General features: G+C 43.6%; 1 protein-coding gene across 2 annotated transcripts in view; it reads left to right on the plus strand.

The window, feature by feature from the left end:
- Lrp11 (LDL receptor related protein 11) overlaps nt 1–13,160 on the plus strand; it is a 126,879-nt gene that overhangs the window by 36,359 nt on the left and 77,360 nt on the right. The window lies entirely within an intron of this gene.

Below are 13,160 nucleotides of genomic sequence, written 5' to 3' on the forward strand. Positions count from 1 at the left end.
TGAAGGAACACCAGCTTCTACCGATGCTGGGGATGGGAAAGAAAGTAACACTAGTTGTTCCTGTAATTTTCTCTAGTGCCAAATGAACGCCTGAGCTCCCCTAGTGCATGGAACCATATGTGGAGACCCGCAGCTTCTTGTTTTCCTTAGTGAAAAGCATTGTCATGATACAACATCAGATATAAACTTTGAACAACCTGTAAGATTTCACAAATACTATACCTGTGGATATTGCTTCTAAAACATAGGAGAATGGTTGTAGTTGGAGTAGTACAAAGTGACCAAGCCAAAATCAGCGCCTAGGGCCTTAAGCAGAGCTACCCCACAGAATGAAATCCTGGGGAGGGCAGGAAGGGAGACTTGAAAAGTATCCTGCTCTCAGGGTGCAAGGCGCAGTGGCTGTTGCTGTGCTGCGTGTGTCCTTGCGTTAGTTGTTTTCCTAACCTGAGAGTTTACATGGAAGGCATTTCTGATGGCTTAAAGGGAGGTGTTGGGATGCCCTAACTTGGGAACTTCTGACCTGGACCCTCTTGTTGTGACTTGAGGAGATACTGATTCACCTTGCTCTGGCAGCTCTCTGTGGCCTGGAAGAGACGACACAGTGCACAAGGTGAGTCAGCCCTGCCTCTCCTCAGGCTCAGGTCCGTTCTCTCCTTTTCAGACTCTAAGGTCTGATGAGGACAGTGAGGAATAGCTGTGAAACTTAGTATTCAGTTGGTTCCATTTTTAATGTATATGATTTTTAAGCACCCAAACTTAAAGTATCTATCAGATAATACTGCATGGTTTAAAAACATTTTTCCTCTTTCACTACCCAGGACCAACACTGTTCTAAGACATTATTTATATATGAGGATAATATGCATATTCTGATGTAGAATTTAAGGACAGCTTTTGAAGCAGGGAAGACAGCTGATGAGGGTGGAGTGAATGGAGTGGGCTGGTGGTAAACTAGATTTGTTTAGTTGTGTAGTTGCACATGGTGCACTCTTGCCGAGGGTCTGTTTCTGTCTGTACCATCACTCCGGATTTGCATTGTGGAACACCTGTATAAAGCCATTATAGGAAGAAGTGATCCTCATGCCTGGTTTTTCCATTACTTGTTTTTGGGAGAATTCTTCGAAAATATGCTCAGCCAAATGTTCCATGAACTTTTGTTTTTAAAGGAAAATAGGTGTGAACGGTGATAGCATTGTAGCTAGCTCACTAGGCTGTCTTCTGTTGCAGCCATGTCTGTCATTTGGTGTTTGTTATTGGTAGAATCATGTTTTGAATTGTAACTCTTCCTTGATAGTGTTAGTGATTTCCCCAGAACCTGTCACTTGTGCTAATTGTCACATAAGTTTGGATAAGCCAGGAGTGCAGGAGGGTGCTTTTCACTTTTTTATGCAGTTAGGAATTGAAACTTTACACTTCAGTGACTGACCCCAGTGTGGGCAGCAAACCTATCCTCTTGTTGAAGAAAGGGCAGCTGACTCTGACACTCTGGCTTTTTGTAGTCCACTCTTGATTGCTCTCACAGTCCAACTACCTGGAGGTTCTTCACTGTGGGAACTTTAAACATGCAAACCAAAAAGTGGCCCGTCTGCCAAGCTTTGGTTTTGCTAGTTTCTGAGAGGGGTTTTGACCTCATACTAATAGTTACTAAATAGTGATTGTGAGGACTTAGGCATGACAGCACTGTTTGACGTAAAGTATGGTTAGGGAGTAACACCTCTCTAAAGGCAACACTGTTTGAGACAAACATTTCTGAAAAGTCCCAGAGAGGAGTTCTTGTAATTGAGGCATCAAGTTAAAATGAGGTCGCTTTGGATAATTCGAGCAGCAGAATGTCCTTGTTCTTGGACTATGGAAGGCAAAGGACTTGTGCTGTCTGTACTCTGCTTGTTGAGAAGCAGCCAGTGGCTGAACCTGAGTAGGTGGGTTAAAGTATCTGTGCCTCATGACGGTTGTAAAAATCTGAAGTGTATTTATTTTATCAGCTACCCGGATGTCAGTGCACACAGACGTGCACTCTTCTCATGACTGCAACAGTGATAGGGAAGAGGAAAACCCTCAACTCTGCCTTTGGCTCTGTGAACTAATTTCAGTTCAGATTCTAAGCTGTGCTCACTCCCATTTTGAAAGTGCACAGCTCCATTCTGGATATCCTCTGACAGCCCCTCGCTTTGTACATACACTGAGGGGCTTTCTTTGAAGTTTCTAGCAGACCTGCCAGAGATGGGCCAGGCGTACAGCAGCCCCTTTCTCAAGCCTGGGATCTGGAACAAACCCTACAGTGACAATGCCGATACATTGACTACTACAAATGTAAAGTAAAATGTGGTCTCTAGTCCTAGGTTTGTAGAGTGTACCCTGTGTTAATGTGTAGGGAAGGGACAGCCATTTGAAGGTTTGGGGGAGTGTATCGTTGATGTACTGCAGGGGCGAATGCTGCTAAATTACAGCTTCCCAGCTTTCCTTTAGGGGTGAATGATGGGATGAGTAGCCTCATCAGAGAAGTGAAGGCGTGAAGAGGCAGGCCTGCTAGGTGAGGACACAGGCAGGCTTCGCACCTCTTTTTCCATCAGGTATTGTAAAATGTGTGCATGACTTTTGTTGTTGTTGCTCAGTAATTGGTAGATGAAGAGATGAGGGGACCTCTCCCTGCAAGCTTTCCTAACCAGTCTTTTCAGAGGAACATAGCTGGAGAAAAGTCTGGCCTTCACCTACAGCAGGACCCTGTCCTCTAATGCTCATCGCACCTTGCAGTCCTCGGGGCAGAGGAGCTACCTAGCTGTAGTCTAGTAATTCATCGTGGTTTACTGCGAGCCAGTGATGTCATCCTATGGTGCACTCTTGTCAAGCCGTTTATGTGACTTTAATAAGCTTAGTAACTTGCTGACCGCACCCGGGCCTATCAGTGACTTATATATTGCTTGATGTCGTCTACTTGAGTTTGACATGTAGAATCACTTGATTTCATGGCAATTGACAGTCCTAATGGCTCAGCTAATTTGAAACTAACAACTTTGCTGTGTAAAAGGAAAAATGGTGTTGTGTTCAGTAAATGCTTAAAAAAAAAAGTTCATTACAAGTTTACACATAAGTTCAAACCATAAATCTAATACATTTACAACAGAAAATGTTTACACACATGTCCATTAGGAGTAATTATCTGGCCAAACATTGAATATCTGTCATCAGCTATACAGAGTCATGGAGAATTAAAAGACATAACTTTTGTGACTAAGTATTAGTCAAGTTTTATGTAGATAAACCCAGTCGATATTCTATCTTCTGTCCTTGATTCTACAGTGTCCCACGCATAACCTCTCGCCAGCAAGAAAACACATGGGGACATATGGATCCTTGCTACAGCCAAAACTTTTATTAAATCTTAAGGAGAGTCCCGCGCGCCCGCATGGCGCGGCTTATATACACCCTAGCGCGGCGCATCCACACCTGATTGGTCGCTTACCCATGATCTCATTAGGCACGCCCCGGAGTAGGCAAAGACCTGGCACGAAGGCACTCTTGCACATGCGCACACAGTTAACTTCCTGAAAGGAAGTCGGCTGGCGCGGCGGAGGCCAGAGCCATCTTGTAATGGCGGAAGCTATCCTGGCCTTCCACGTGGGGCGCAGTGGAAGCCAGCGCCATCTTGTGGTGGCGAATGTTATAGCGGCCCTCTACACTATAGTAAATCCTTAGTTCCATATTTATGACCTTTGATTAAAGGTTTTGCAGCCTCTTGAAATGTGCTGCAAGTAGTAGATATCTGCTTGCTATCCCAGAAGCAATTAACTCATGACACTAAAGACCTTCAACGTTCTCATTGCAGTTTTGATATCAGAAAACATTTAATAGCAGTCCTATTACAAAAGAGATTAATAATTGCTAATATAATTTAGGAATTCTTGTTGAATCATCATTAAGAATTAAGAAGTCATCTATTTTTCTATATAGCATCACTACAAGACAGTACATTTTGTTGTTCTGCAGAGACCTGCTCAAAAGGGCGGGCAAATACCTAGCGATGGTTTTGTATGTTTAATAATAAGAAGAAAAACATATTGAGAGAAGGAATCTTTCCTAAAATGAAATTCTTCTGGGCCTTGCCTGAAGGAGTTAATCCACCATATATCTTAATCCAAGGCTGAACCATTTCGGAAAAATCACCTACTAGTTTTAGCATCTCCTAGATGGCTCTGGAAGGGACTTGAGATGGAAGTCCCAAGTCTTGGCTTACACTTTCAAACTACTATTTGTTCTTGGAAAGAATTCAGGACAAGACTCAAAGACAGCAAGAATATGGAAACAGGAGCTGGTGCAGAGGCCATGGGTGGGTGCTGCTTACTAGATTTCTCCTCATGGCTTGTTTAGCCTGCTCTCTTATAGAAAAGGACCACCATAATGGGCAACACCTGCCCCCATTGATCACTAGTTAATTAAATGCCCTACAGGCTTGCTTCCAGCCTAATCTTGTAGAAGCATTTTAAAACCAAGGGTCTCTTCTTGCATATGATTGTTATCTTACATCAAGTTGTCATAAAACTGCATAGCAATACTTTATATTTATATATTTATCAGTTCCTTTAGATATTGCTAAATTACCTGGAATTTTTGTTAGAAGGAACTATGAGCCCCTCTCACTAAGCCCCCATGGTACATCTTTATTAATGATATCATAAGTGGTCATTACAAACACAGTCATTTTTAATGGGTTCAGCTTTTTGATTCTGACACATTCAACTTTATTGTGAAGACTTCTGTAGGACTTGCCCTGTGTTTAATACTATTCAGGCTATATTGTTCTGTTCTGAAATTTATTAGAGGACTAGAAAGAAGGCTCAGCAGTTAGGAGCACTTGCTGTTCTTCGAGAGGACTTAGGTTCAGTTTTTCTGTACTCCCAACCCTCTGAAACTCCACTTCCAGGCAATCCATGCCAAGTTCTGGTCTCTTCAAGCATCAGGTGCACTTGTCATGTACACACACAGACCCAGAATCAAAACACACATACACATTGAAAGTAACAATTAGTCAATCCCCCAACAGTGCATTACCACAGTGATTACACATCATAATCAGTTACACTGTGATGTTTTCATATATGTGTTCATAAGGTATTTTGGTCATATAAACCCTTCAATCACCTCGCATGCCCGCTGCCCACATCCTCCACCTCTTTCCTCTTCCCATTGACTCATCCTCTACTTTCATGTTTGCTTTTTAAATTTCTGTGGCCCAGTGGCTTCATTTGTGGTTATAGAAGCACGGGTGAAGAGTCATTTGCAGAAACATGGGCTCCTTACTAGTGACAGCAGCAGTAAGCACAATGTGTCCCCAGGTCCAGGACTATTAATTAATTAACTAATTAGCTAATGCAGATATATTCTCAGGATCGAAGAGCTCCATAATGCCCTCTGGATCCATGAAGAGATGATTGACAGGCCTGCTCTTGTGCAGGGATCTTGTAAGATCTCAAAGCTACTGAGAGTTCAACAGAGCAGCAGCAAAGTCAAGGTTGAAAATAGCATTTCCCATCATTCCACCCTCCCTGATCTTACATCTTTTCTTCCCCACCTTGTGAGTCATCTTCTTGACTCTTGCATGGGGTGATATAGATGTTTGTTATATGCTTTTATCCCCCACCACATGGGCTCATCCTCCTCAGAACATTTTGGTGGCCTGGTAGGTGAACTCCACTTTTGTAGCCATTGGCCTCTCTTTCTTCTGTGGCTTCTGGGATTAAATGGAGCATTCCATGGGTAGCTGAAGATGTCTGCTTGGAGAGGTCTTGGGGTGACATCCTAAGGCCTCCAGACTAATGGTCTGAAAGTAATTAGCTCTTTATGCCACCAGAGAAATCTCAAAGACACTGTTTAGTCTGTATCCTGGGATATCATGAACCTGACTAATGAAGGTAATTTAGAGTTCCAGGCCACCAAACCTCTTCTCAGACAGACCCATTTCTAGGGTCAACAGCCATTACTGCATGTAGCATGGAGGGTAGTAAGACAGAGAGAGTTCCTGGGCAGTCCTAACTGGCTGTGTGGAAACAACTTTGCAATTGTTCTGGGAATGAATATTTGGTAAGTGTCTCTGTATGAGTCATGATAGGAGCGTGTGCAAGTGAGGTGCTCACAAGCTTGTTTCAGAGAGTTCTCATGGTCTGAGCAGAAGGAAATTTGTTGAACTGGAAGCCAAACTCTCACTAGTTCAATGATACAAGTCTGTTCCTCCAATCTCTTGGTCTCCTAAAGAACAACTTGGCTTTGAGAATTTTTTAGAGACCATTTTTCCCCTCTTTGGAAGATTTTGTAGACTATTTTTGGCTTAAACTCAAATCCCTGTTTACCCTTCTATATAAAGACAAACATATGGTAGTCAAACAGTATTTGAGGGCTCACTTAATGTCTCCTTATTTATCTCTCTGTGTGTCCAGAAATTGGTCCTCTCCGCAAAGCAAATCCTCGTCTCATACTGGTTCTCAGACATTCACAGTCTCCCTTTGTGGTAGTTTGAATATGAATGGCTCTCATGGGCTCATATAATTGAATGCTTAGCCATCAGAGAATGGAACCGTTCTTTGAACCACACAAGTGTTTTATACCATACAAGGGTTGCCATGATCATTCGGGTTGTATGAGAAACAAATGATGGGGGCTTGTTACAGTTCAAGTTTCAAACAACTTGTTTGGACAGTACAAGTGTTGGCATGGTTGTGGTGTCTGTTCCCAGCATAGAATACTGATTAAGATGTTCTTCAAGGTGATTTACAGCTCTCCCTATTGCATACCTCCATATTGCAGCAGCTTCTGGGCTGCTTTTCTATTTGTTGTAAATGAGTACACTGTAGCTGTCTTCAGACACACCAGAAGAGGGCATCAGATCTCCTTACAGATGATTGTGAGCCACCATGTGGTTGCTGGGATTTGAACTCAGGACCTCTGGAAGAGTAGTCAGTGCTCTTAACCACTAAGCCATCTCTCCAACCCTAGGCTGCTTTTCAAGATAGGGTTGCATTCTCTCCTATTTCCTTTCCTTTAAAAACAACATTTATTTATTTGTAAGTCAGTGTGTGTGTGTGTGTGTGTGTGTGTGTGTGTGTGTGTGTGTGTGTGGTCATGCCCACACATGTGCATGTATGTGTGCCTACTTTGGTGTGTGGGAAGTCAGACAACAACCTGTGAAAGTCCATTCTCTCCTTCCACCATGTGGTCTCTGGTGCTAGAACTAAGTTGTGCTAAGGAGCAAGGCCAGATAATATTTTACTGGTATAAAAGGATCCCATTCCCTTTCAGAGATGTGAGTCTCTCCAAGAATTTGCTTCCTGTGTTTCAGTTCAGAGTGTCTGTCCTGGTTATGTTTAGCCAATTTGATACAAATTGGGGTCACTATTGAAGAGGGAACCTTGATTAAGGAATTGCCTCTATTAGATTGGTTTAACTGATTGTGGACATTTTCTTGATTAATGATTGATGTGGGAGGGCCCGGCCCACTGTGGACGTTATCACGTTCATGCACATGGGCCTGGGCTGTCTAAGGAAGGTAGGTGGGCATGAAGGGTTGCTCCTTCACTATTGGTTTGTTTTCCGTTTGTTTGTTGAGACAAGGTTCCACTATGTAGCCCTGGCTGCTCTGAACTCACTATGTAGACCAGGCTGGGCTCAAACTCACAGAGACCTGCCTGCCTCGGCCCCTGGAGTGGTGAGATCACAGTTGTGAAGCACTGTGCTGTGCCCTCTATTAATAGTTTTCTCCCTCTGCCTCTGCCTTTATAATTTGATGTTTTTGTTTTTGTCTTTGCTGCTATTGTCCGTGCATTTTGTGGTGTCAAATATAATTATGAAGATAAATACTAAATTGTTTCCTTTATACTTTTTATAGTAGTTTTTCAGTTTCTGATTTTACACTTAAGTCCTCAGGCCATCTGAGGATGCTTTATGACGTGTACTGTAAGGTTGAGGTTTAGCCTTTCACAGGCTTTTGGCCAGTTTTCCCAGCGGCCCTTGTGGAAGAAATATCACCTCCCCCCCCACCCCGCCACTGCTTAACCTTGGCACCTCTATTAGAGGTCACTATGCAGGCCTACTTCTGGGCTCCATGTTCTGTTCCGTTATTAGTCCATGTTTTATGTCATGATGTCTGGATTACTACAGCTTTGGGTATTCTTTGAAATCAAAGAATGTTATAAATTCTGCTCTGTTCATTCTCAAAATAGTTTGAACGCAGCTGGAGAGATGGCTCAGCCATTAAGAACACTTGTGGTGAACACTGGATTCACGTGTCAGTCACATGGTCGGCAACCACGTGGCAGCTCAGAATTATCCACAACGCTGTAGTGCATAGACACACGTAGGAGCAAAACATTCATACACATACAGTAAAATAAATATAGAAATTAAGAAGTGTTTTTGCTATACAGGGACGTCCATATCTCTGTGTGAAGGTAGATTTTTTTTTATCCTTTTTCAATGTAGACCTTAAGAGAGATCACATAGAGCCTGTTCATCATTTTGAACACTGTATCTATAATTATTACAAACAGTGGCCGCAGGATGTGTCCCCGATTATTTGTGTCCTTTCCAGTTTCTTTCATCCATCTGCAGTTCTCCATCTCAGATCTTTCACCCCTTGGCTGAGATGTTTGCTGTCGCTGACCGTGAAGCAGTTCTCTGACTTGGATATTCACACCCTAGGTGTAAGTGTATGCACAGGAAACTGATGTTTTTATTTGCCGATTTCTCTATCCCACAACATTATACTCAGTTTATTACCCTTAACCTCGTTTGCTAGATTCACCATGGTCATAAGCAAGGAGACTCTTACCCTCTTCACTTCTAGTCTGGGTGCACTTTAGTTCTCTTCTTCCTTGCTTACTTTCTTTGTTTCCTTTCTTTTTTTCTTTATTTCCTTCTTTCATTCTTTTTGTCTTTCTTCCCTTCTTTGTTTTTTTTTCCCCAATGAGCTATGACTCCAAATGTCATGTTGATTACAAGTTGTGACAGTGGGTACCTGCCTGGTTTCAACTTTTCACTCTTAATTATGTTGGAATTGTAGCTCGCTCTCTCTCTCTCTCTCTCGCTCTCTCTCGCTCTCTCTCTCTCTCTCTCTCTCTCTCTCATTGTGTGTGTACTCACACATGAATGCGGTATAGATATTCTTTCCATTCCTGGTTTATTGACATCAGAAAGTGTGTTAAGTTTGGACACCTTCTCAGTTTCTACATTTGTTGACGGGTCATGAAACTTTGCCCTTCCTTCTCTTCCTGTGGTGAATCCCATTTACTGACTCTGGTACCGTTGAACCATCATCCTTGCCCATTGATTGAAAATGACAGCGGGGTGCACCAGAGATAAAAAGAACCAGGGTCCTCACTTCAAGTGAGTCCTTGCTTCAACTTCACGGCAGAGTAGACCAGGAAGCAAGCCTGCTCTCCTGCCCTGCCCCCTCTAGACTCAGTTCTTTCTACAACAGTGACTTTCCTGTCACTTTTTCTATTTGTGAGCTAGAAGGGTGAGGTACCATCTCCAAAATGCAGTTGAACAGCAGTATGCTGTAGGGAGCCAACCATGGGAACACTAAATTGAGACAGGGTGGACAACCAGGACTTGGACTCCACCCTACTGATCCCTGTGTCCAGGCTTCCTCTGTTAGATGACCCGAACTCATCTGTCAGACATCCACACAGACACGGACAACAGGCATTTTGTAAGGAGCAGGATGAGTCATAGTGCTTGCAATGGAAACCACACAGACTTACACTTTGACCTTTGAAGCCCAGAATATTACCACTAATGAGCCTCTACTGGTCACATAAAAAAAAGAGGTTAACTTCTGAAACCTACATGGTCTTAAACACATGACAAATGTGTTAGTCAGGGTTCTCTAGTGTAACACAACATATAGAATGATCTCTTTATATAGAAAGGTGATTTACAAGGAAGACATGCAGGCTGGGGTCCAGCTAATCCAACAATGGCTGCCTATGAATGGGAAGACCAAGAATCCAGATATTGCTCAGTCCACAATACTGGATGTTTCTGGTGGTCTTCAGTTTCAGAATCCTGAAATGGTAGGCGCTAATGACAGTGAAGGAATGGGCTTGCTAACAAGGCCAGAGTAATCAGGGAAATAGCAAGAGTATACTTCCTCCATGTGCTTGTATAAGCTTTTAGAAGAAAGTGTGGCCTATATTACAGGTAGGTTTCCCAGATCAAACGACTGGGAGTAAAGGTGCGACTTCCAACATTAAATATCTTATTTAAAATTAGGTTTTTGTACTTCTAATTAATCCAAAATCCCTTTCAGAGGTCCCATTTTTTGGGTCTTAGTTAATTCCAAGTGTAATCAAGTTGACAACCAAGAATAACCAATACACACACACACACACATTACATATACACATACACGCATATGTATACACTACATATATACCTATATACATGCACATATATGTATATGTACATATACACAATGAATGCACATATATGCATATATTACATATATATATATATATATGGTTTATTAAAATGACTTACAGGCTGTGGGACTGTGAAAGGTATCTTGGTTTCTGGTTGAGCTGAGGTTTGAAACCCCAGTGACCCTAATGGACAGAGGCAGCAGAGGCAATGCCCCCTCCTGGCTCAAGTTCTCTTCCCTTCGCCTGAACCCTTGCACCTGGCCAGGCCAGAAATCTCTGTGGAAAGCCTCCAATACACAAGCCCACATCTGGCAACCACGTGGGGCTGGAACAGGCACAACTGCACAAACAGATATGCAGGAAGGTGAGTCCCCCACCGCCCCCCCAACTCTGGAGACAAGAAACCTGTCCTTTCCTGCTGTGCTTTCGGTCAGCACCATGGCATGGATTTGGACAAGCTGAAGGGGCAACTGAAGCCTCCTAGCCAGATCTGGCCTTGGCTAAAGGTCCCTCTAGCCCCCACAGCCCACAATAGGCATTGGCAAAGACTCTATAACTTCTCTTTTTTTTATAAAGATTTCATTTATTTTATATAAATAAGTACCCTGTCACTCTCTTCAGACATACCAGAAGAGGGCATCAGATTGTGTTGCAGATGGTTGTGAGCCACCATGTGGTTGCTGGAAATTGAACTCAGGACCTCTAGAAGAGCAGACAGTGCTCTTAACCGCTGAGCCATCTCTCCAGCCCCCTAACTTCTCCTTAAAACAAAAAGAAAACTGGTAATGCAGCAGCCACTTAAAAGCCACAGGGTGGCTGCCAGGTCTTAAATCTGCAGGAAGGCTTAGCGGTTTGCACCTCTGTGGAATCCCCCAAAGCCAACAGACCAAGGGAACCTTCCCACTGGACAAAGTGTTTCTCCTCTTTTCTGTCATGGACAACTCATCATTACATAAAAAGATTCTCCAGGCCAGGAAGATATGTGCCCTACGAAAATCCCATGGAATAAAAATAGCCACAAGACTCCTTGTTTTGGGAGGACGTCCTTCAGATTGTGTCTCATCACGAATGGCCCCTGACGATATTTACAGCCTGGACTCATGGACCAGTTTAGCTTCTCTCATCAAAAACGGAGATGCCCAAGAAGGAAAAACACCCTCCCATGATTCTTTGCCCATCTTAGCTGCAATTCGACAATGCATAGGGCCGTCTAAAACAGACAGACTGAAAGCAACGCAGCTCCTGAGCCCCCTCAGTCAGATGAGCCCAAAGATCAAGGTATTAAAAACCACCCTATCACTTTGATCTCTCTCCTTCTTCTCCTCTTCTTTCTCTACATGCTCATTCCTTTTTCTCATTCTCTCATCCTCCCCTAACCTGCCTTTCTCCACAGTGACTTCCCTGGCTTTGGTCCTTGGGACTACTAAACTCGCAGTTCCTCAATACACCTGCCTTAAATATCATCTAAAAACAAAAAACCCACCCTATTTCAGATCTCACAGCCCTTACCCAACTAATAATGGAAATAAAATCCATCTACCCACCCCTGCCTCCTTATGCCTCCGAGGAGACATCTGCCCCTCGTGCCCCTCCCTCTCTCACCCAAGGGCAGGCCTCCATTAAAGAAACAAAGGAGTTTCCACTTGCCTCTTCCCTTACTCCACCTCCCCTTACCCAATCAGAGATTAAGGTATCTCTTTCCCCCCTTCTCCAAGCCACAAAAGTGAAAGACCTACCAAACTGGTAGACAAAACCCCACCAAGCTCCCTAGTCCCTTACCCCAACTATCTACCAACCAACAACTTGGTAACTTTCGGGATTCCCTTGCAAAAACAAACCCCCTTGCAAAAACAAAACCTCATGTTACTCAGGAGTCTGACACGGAACTAGAACCCCCAAGTGCTTGAGCATTCCCAGTTAATATCAACCCCAGTCGAACTAAACCACTCAACTGGTACCCGTTGCCGGCCTCAAACTTCAAAGAACTCGGGCAGGCAGTGAAGGAAGATGGCAGCCGTGTACCCTGGACCAAATCTCTCCTACAGAGTCATATTGCCAACCTAAACACCTCCCAAGATTGGAGATGTATCTTCCGTTCTTCCCTGCCTGGCCCGATGTTTTAGGAGTGGGAAGCCTGACGAATGCCTTCAACAAGTCAGGCAAAATCAGAATGAGGCGACACCCTTTGGGGTTTTAATGAGCTCTTTGGCCAGGAAGACTTTTCTACCAGAGCACAGCAGGCAATTCAGCCTGCAGGGCATTATGACCAGGACGGCCTCTGAGCAACTCAACCTTGGGACAGGCTCACCCCACCCTCAGGGCTGTCTCTCCATCAAAAGCCCAGAGAACCCCTATCTGATTTTTATTCTCAAAACTAAAATGAGCCTAGAAAGAAATATTCCCAACCCCACAGCCAGAGACCTCCTTCTTAAAACCATCGAATGGGAAGGCATAACTTCTGAACCCAGACTCGCTTGCTAGGGTCTCTGGGAGGAACATCAAGATAGGTGCATTGTGGCAACCCGAGAACTCTGTCTGTTGGCCATAGTTCCTTCTAACTCAGCACAGGATGTACCCTCAAAACTGACTACATTTGATGTTGAGAGTATCCTACAGAAAACACATACGTCCTTTGTAACACAGTTTTTCTTTAAGATCCGTTCTCAACCTGAGAGCACTGACTTGCTGATGGCACATCAGCTGTATCTGCAATCTGGTGATGATACAGACCAGCATTCTGTAATCCTTATA

The sequence above is a fragment of the Rattus norvegicus genome, chromosome 1 (genome assembly GCF_021556685.1).
Source record: "Rattus norvegicus strain SHRSP/BbbUtx chromosome 1, alternate assembly SHRSP_T2T, whole genome shotgun sequence".
Taxonomy (NCBI): domain Eukaryota; kingdom Metazoa; phylum Chordata; class Mammalia; order Rodentia; family Muridae; genus Rattus; species Rattus norvegicus.